The sequence below is a fragment of the Cavia porcellus genome, unplaced genomic scaffold (genome assembly GCF_034190915.1).
Source record: "Cavia porcellus strain 051 isolate PalLab524CR breed Dunkin Hartley unplaced genomic scaffold, mCavPor4.1 scaffold_15, whole genome shotgun sequence".
In the NCBI taxonomy this organism is placed as follows: domain Eukaryota; kingdom Metazoa; phylum Chordata; class Mammalia; order Rodentia; family Caviidae; genus Cavia; species Cavia porcellus.
The window spans coordinates 46,218,030-46,226,080 of NW_026947498.1; positions in this window are offsets into that span (position 1 = coordinate 46,218,030).

An 8,051-nucleotide genomic window follows, 5' to 3' on the forward strand; every position below is an offset into this window, starting at 1 on the left:
AGGGGTTTTTAAAGAATTTCTGATGTTTTCTTTCACTTTCAAAACTGACACTGACATCAATAAAACTGTATTCTCAAACATTTTATTTTTTACAGTGTTGAAAAGTTATCAGTTTATTATTACGCAAAAAGTTTTGAGGCCTGGGATTTAGCTCAACACCGTAAGTGCTTGCCTTGCAAGCACCAGGTCGTGAGTTTGATCCCTGGTACCAAAAAAATTTTTTTTTATTAATTCCTGGGAATAAATGTAATGAAATTTAAATTAAATTGGGTCACAGAATTTCACTTTCGCTAGTTTCTCATGTGATACAGAAATTATAAGACTTTCTAATCAAATTTTCCTGCAAGGCATCTGGATCTTTCCAGAGGCTATTTTTTTTATTGCTATCTCATTGTAAGTAAAAATAGAACTTTTAAATCAAAGTTTATAAATCCCATAGAGAGCTACATTTCACATGACTTGTGAAAACTGCTAAGACCTAAAATTTAATTTTGCAGTGAATATAGATAAGTCAGTTTTCATCTGACAAGATGAAAATATATATGGAGAGTCAGTATTAATCGTTGCTCCTGCCAAGCCAGACATTCAGCAGAGTCTACAGAAAACCAGTCTAGCTGAGAATACGCATAACCACCCCACCCCCCACCTTCATGGCTACTTTGTTCACGAGCACACTGGGTGACTGAGGAAAGTCTGACCACCATCCAGAAAACAAGTCGTCCTTTCTACTTCCCTTAGTACTTCCCTTAGTAAAGTCTTCTTTTGCTGTCATCTTTTCATAAGTGTTTATAGGGGACGTAAATATCTCTACATCTTTGCCCATATGGAGAAATCTACCTACATACCTCTACCCCAAATGTGTTGGTCACCAATTTTCCCGTCATATTCATGTTCCAGATCATCTGATCCCAGTATTGGCTACAGCACATGAATTGGTATATAGCTGCACATCTGGCCATATTCTCTTTCAAGCAAAAATTACAACTAGGTGCACTGCCTGAAGCTCTACCCACTGTGAAAATTACCCTTCACTACTGTTCTTCAGAGATATCCTGGAAAGAGATAGCTTCAGCTGTCTACTTTTTGGTGGTACCTGAATGTTATGGCTTGTGTCTGAGTGTTCCCTCAAAGCCTCATGTGGTCATAGGTCAGAGGTGGCTGGATCTGGAGTGTATGATGCTGGGATCAAGGATGTGTGATTACTAAATTAGTCCACTAATTAGCTTGGCATGGTTGTGGTAGGATTTAGGGTGTCTAACTCTGGGCATGAGAGCTACCCACCTTAAGATTGGGTGTGATGGGTAAAATATAGGGAGCAGAAAGAAGCTGCTGTTGGCACTTGCTGCTTGCCACTTCACTGCTTTGCTAACTTCTGCCCACCATGCCATGACACCCTGCCTTGGAGCTAGCCAGTTATGGACTGAAATCTCCACAAACAGTGAGCTAAATAAATATTTCCTCCCTCAACTTGTGGGTATTTGTTATTTTGTCTCAGCACCAAGAAAAGTAACTAAGACATTGTGCAACATACATAACCTCTGTAAACCTGGCCGCAGTCTTCTCTTTGCATGACAACTGACCATATCGGAGATCCCATAAATGTACTTTTAAGTATGGGGTACAGAAGACAGTATAGCAGAACAGGAACTAAGAGCATTTGGACCACTTCATGTAAGTCATTCATTTTGGACCTGCCTCGGCCTGGTCATGTATATATGATTTCTATTTGATTATCAACTATTGCTGTATATATCCAAATTTATGATACAGTGGGTCAGAAAGCATCTGTTCATGATAAGCATTTCAGATAGTATGGTAATCCGTGTCCCATAGTCAAGTGTTCAGTTTACACTAAGGCCTGGTAGCAGGCCAGGAGCTGTTTTTCAAAGGAGACTAGTTCTCTGCAAATGATGGGAAGATCATGGCTCCAAAATCCCAAGGGCTTCCACTGTGACTCACTTACAGGGGCCAAGCAGCATCCTTATCTGGCACTGACAGTTCAAGTACCATTGGATCTGCTGGATCAATGGCCCAGTGGCAGAGCAGCCTGTATAGCAGCCTGAACCTGTTGCAGACTTTCTCTTGTTCTGAGCCCCAGAGTCTGAATTCCGAGTCTTGTTCTGAGTTTTTGAGTCAGACACTAGCACCTTTCAGTCACTTGGTAAAGTAGACTAATACACACAAGTGAAGAATGTGCTGACTCCAAAATCCAAACAGGTCCAGTAGATATTATGCCTGTTTTTTGGTTGTAGGAGGTATGAAATACAACAACATACTTTTCATGTTAGAGGGGATATCTGCATGCTCCACACCACTGTGCTCCTAGAAATTTCACTGAGGTAGAGGGACTTTCAATTTTAGTTGAATTTACTTTTTATCTTCTGGCACACAAATGTTTTATCAATACCTCCAGGACAGTTGCTACCTCCTGCTCATTTGGTCAATCAGCATGATGTCATCAATGTAATGAGTCAGTGTGATATCTTGTGGAAGAGAAAGACAATCTAGATCTCTGAGAGTTAAATTGTGATACAGGAACTAACAGACCCGTGAAGTAGGATTATAAAGGTTTATTCCTGCCCTTGCCAGCTAAAAGAAAACTGATCTTGTAGACCTTACAGATAAATATGGAGAAAAAGGCTTATGACAAATCAATATCTGTATATCAGGTACTAGTAGAGGTATTAATCTGCTCGTGCAAGGAAACCACATCCAGTACAGCAGTTGCAACTGAAGTCATCACTTGATTAAGCTTATGGTAATCCCCCATAATTCCTCAAGATTCATCTCCATAGGTCAAACAGAGGACTTAATGGAGATGTGATATTTTTTGATTTTCTATTTTCTCAGGCAGATCAACAGAAGTCTGAAGAACAAGTAGAGGAGTAGATTTTAAGGGGATAGGACAATGATGGGAAAAACAAATCTAGAACAGACTAAGTTTCATGACATAGATTCATGAAGTAGAAATTCTGAATTGGATGTTGTAATTGGTGGAGTTTTTAAAAAGGTGCTGATAATATATGTGGCTGCTTGGTTGAAGTATGGATCAAGAGATGGTTAACTCTGTATGAAGTGCACATACCTGATATTCCTTAGTTTACTATTAGTGAGGGGACTCCAAGTATCAGGAAATGGGAGTTCTGGGGAGGATTCACCAAGTAAAACCTAATCCATCACACTGAGATGATGCAAAAAATAAATACTTCACTAGCACCTGAGAAAATAGATTTGTGAGGGGAGCACCACCACCCTTGAAGAGACCAGTGATTGTTCTACTCTGCCAGACCTTAGAGTGGGGACTGCAGTCATTCAGTTGTGAAGCTTAAATCTGATGGGTTTAATAGAATCCTAGAGTGACAGGGACCAAGCTGCAGTGGTGAATTGCCAAAGACAAGGTAGACATACTATAATGAACAGAAGCAAAGCAATAAATGGAATGATCTGACACATGTAGACCTATGCTGTTGGCTGATTAGTCATGGTGTTCCCAAAAATGAAATAGAGAGGTAATATACTAAATTTTTACTGGATTTATATAAAGCAAATAATTTTAGGGAAAATGAACAAAAATCCACCTCAAATCATAGCAACAGAGAATCATGACCTCTCAACCTGCTTTACAGATGCAGAATCCTTTGATTCAAGGGTAGGCTAGTTCTCCTTGACAAAGGATCCTGAGGCACTACCAAAAAGTTATACTGTCATTCTTTATTCCATCTTTCCCAACAGAATCTCAGGCCATTTAGCAGGGTAACTGTACCTTCAGGAAAAGGAAATGATCAGACATTTAAGGGAGAAAGTCAGCCTGATCCAGGTTTATGTTTCTTCCACAATTACCCTCCACTCTTAAATCCATTCCTTTGCTTGTCCCTCACACCTCTGATTATAAGAAATAGAAAAACGAAGAAGTTCTTTGGTAGTATATTAGAACTCTTCATGGTTCACACTGTGCACCTAATCTTTAGGAAATATCTGAGATGTGAGCCTGGTTATAGGCCTATGGGCAAAAATGTGTGGTAAGAGTAGATCCTAAGGAGTGTTAGCACTGCCTCACTTGGTAATCACATTATTATTTTCCACAGGCAACACAAGATTAGTTTTTCTGGCATAAGAGAGACCAACATCAGTAACACAGTGGCTGGGAATGGGAATGCCTCTGCTACTAGAGGTGGGGAAATTTCTTTCTTTGGCAAAATAATTTGATTAAGCTTCTCAGGTTCCTCCTAAATATCTCTATTCCAATTTACAGTATCTCATTCACTTCCAGTATGAAGTGCCCTCACTTTCACTTCAAATACATTTTGAGGTTGTAATTCAACCAATCAAATAAGGCCTTGTGTTTGGAATTCAGCAACTTCAGCCCAATGGTAAAGGAGAAAAGATTCTCCTTCAGGACATATTTGCAAATATTTACATTCTTTATGCATACTCATGTTTATAGCAGCACAATTTGTAATAGCTAAATTTTGGAAATAGTCCATATCCCATTCACAGATTAATGGATAAAAATGATGTGGTTTTTATGGTACAATGTAGTACTACTCTGACATAAAGGATAAACTTGAGACATTTATAGGTAAGTAAATACACCTTAACACCATACTTATAAATAAGTAAAATAAATTTTACACACATGTTTAAATACTTCAATGTTTCTTTTGTGTGAGAAACAGAAAGTACAAATAAGGACCAGCATGGATGATAGACATTGGGAAGTAGGAAAAATATGTTCAAATGGGAAGGAGAATAGGGGAGGAAGGAGGAAGGCGAGGAAAAGAAAAAAAGAATAGAAGGAAAAATGGGAACAGCTTTTTCAAATAATGAGGGAAAGAAGGGTTGGTAGGGGGAAAAAAGAAGAATCAAGAAATAGTACGTAGAGTACATTCCATATGATGAATATGACCTTTATATACATCAAAAGTGGACCAATAAATAAATTTTAAAAACAAATCAATATATAAGTTAAAAAATAACTAAAGGAATCACTTCATATTCACTAGGGTAGCCATTATTAAAACAAGCAAATTAGACAAATTATTGGCAAGATGTAGGGAACTGTGACATCCTATAAAATTAAGTCACTATGAAAAACACCATGGTGACTGCTCAAAAAATTAAAAATATAATCACTCTAAGACCTATCAATTCAACTTCTGGGCACCCCTAAAATTGAAAGTAGGGACTTAAACAGGTATTTACACATTCATATTACAACATTATTCACAATATCTAAGAAGTAGAAGCAGCCCACAGTTTCATCAATTGATGACTGTACCAATAAAACATACATATAATCCAATATTATTCAGCCTTTAAAAGTAAGAAAATTTGCACATGCACTGCAACTTAAATGAATTTTGAGGACATTATAAGTGAAAAAATTCAGTCTCAAAAGGACAAATACTACATGACTAAACTTGCCTGAAGTTATATGAGTTCATAGAAACAGAAAGTAGAATGATAATTGCTAGAGATGCCAGGGAGGAAGGAAATGAGGAGCTCTGTGCCATAGGTAGTTTTGCAAGATGGTGTTCTGGAGAGGGTTGATAGTGATGCTAACAAAGCAATATAAATGGAATTAATGTCTTTGAAATATACACTTAAAAATGGTTAAGACAGTAAATTTTAAATACAGTTTTAAAGTTTACAAAAATTCTAAGGGGAGAATTATTTGATAAAAATAATCTGTGACATAGGAGGTAATTGGAAATGATTTCCAGACTCTTTACCACCATGTTCTCCACAGTGATCACAAAATGGGTTAGGGATTCTAGACAGCATCATTCTGCTGGTCTAGAAACACCAAGTCCAAATCTCTCCCAGAAGAGTTTATGCAGAGCATAGAAACTGTCACGCTGTCTCAACTCCAGTATTACCTTCTAGGGACCTTAAGACCTGTTGCTGGAGACAAATACCCTGTCGCCTCCCAGTAACCTCCAAATTGCAAACTCAAATCACTAGTTTTTTGTCTTCAACTTCAAATATGCGATGTCAGTCTTCTATTTCCAAAAGAGAAGTCACAGACCATGTTTTTCCTTTTTTTAAATGAGGAGCTGTTTATGGAGCCCATACATACTCCAGATATTAGAAAAACAAATTAAATTTTAATCCAGTCACATAATCTGACCATGTCTTGTAGGGAGAAAAGAAAAAATTATTGCCATTTTAGGCAGGGACCAAGTGGAGAAATGAGCATGGTTTCAGCAACTTCAAAGTCCCCCAAGGAACAGTGTCTCCCTTTTGTGTCCAGAAAAGAGATAGTAGTTCAACAAAGATGTTTCAGCCATGTTTCTTATGTTTTGTTTTTCTCTTGAATTCTGTGGGTCAGCAATTCACAGAAGACATAGAGGAGATAGCTTGTCTCTGCTCTATGTCTGAGACCGTATTTTGGGATCAATCAATCCAGCTGGTGCCTGGAATCATCTGAAGGTATCTTTATAGTTGACAGTGGAAGTCACCTGTCACCAGGGACTCAGCTAACCTGTAAACTAGAATATCTACCTCTGTTCTTTCCACGTTGTTTCTCTGTGTGGGTTATTTGGGGCTCCTTACTGCATAACAACTGGCTCCTAAGTGGGTATCCCAGGGGACAAGCTGGAAAAATGAAGAATATTAAAAATTGAGCCTCAGAAGTCACAGATTAAGTCTGTCATCTTCTGTTGGTCGAAATGATAAAAGTTTGCCTGGGTTTTAGAAAAAGGGAACATAGGACTCACCACTTGATTGAAAGACTGTTTGGATCATATCATAAGAAAAGTATGTGAGTGGGTGATACGACTGGTCACCCACTCAAAAAATATAATCTGCAACACTATCCACATAGGTGCTTTTCTGCAGTGAATGCTCACTGGTGGATGCAGAGATGGGACATGCATATTCTTTGTGCCAGCTTCTAGAGGCTCCTCCATATGCTTTTTCCTCAAATATTTTTATTATTGAACTTCAAATATTTTATCTTTGAATCAATTAATCAAACAATTATCTTATATATCTCTGTATCTCAGCTACTCTCTTCACTCAAAGATTACTAAATATGTCTTACAGTTCTGCCTGCTAAGCAGGAGAAATTTTTTCACTACTGTCTTTATGGCATTTCTCAAAGTGGGAGAGAAGTAAAACTGTTATCAATTTGCCACTCTAGAAGCATACCAAGCTTGAAAGAGTGTAGTATTTTCCTCCAATATCACCACTTGATAATAAAGAACACCTGGTATCAGAAGACACAAATGTAAATAAAGAAATACCAGATAGCTCTGGGCTCCTTGTTCATAAAACTTATCATGACCTCTGCACTTGCTTAGATGTGCTTCCATCTATACCATTTCTATCATTTAGTGAATTATTGCTATGAGAACCAAAACTTACAAAAGGCAATCCTGGTTATACAGTTGTTTGGTGTTCCATAATCAGTATTCAGTTTTTACCAGGGTTCAGTATCATGCCTGTAGCTACTTTCATATGGTTTGGTTGTAGAAAGCTTACCTTACTCTAAGCCCTTAGCAGCTTGAATAGTAATTTCCTTTTAACAATCTGCCAGAGATTCCACATAGTACCATTATCTATCAATCACCTAGAACTGTTGGATCTGCCATGTAGGGGCATTACTTCTTATTCTGTCTATGCTGCAATTCAACTCTAGCTAATTGCTGAAGAAACGAAGAGACAGGGAGGCAGAGCCACCAAAAGGTACACAGATCATATGTGTGGGGTGCTTAGGAAAAGATGACATGTGCATGATGGATATGTTCTACTATACTATACTTAAGGGGAAGTACAGACATGGGTCAAAGGGAAACTAAGCCAGTAGGCAGTATCACTTTAGCCAATGAATACAGGGTGATATGAAAATAAGAAGGACCTTACAAGATCCAAGGTTACATGACGAGAAGGTAAATAACATTACATTCTAATGAATGAAGTAAGCTTAGTATTACTATCTTATCTAAATATCAAGCACCTTAAAACATAAAATAGAACCATTATTTTCTAACAACACCAGGGGGTGTTCTAATATTTGAACCTCTATAGAATGTTAACAGTTACATATT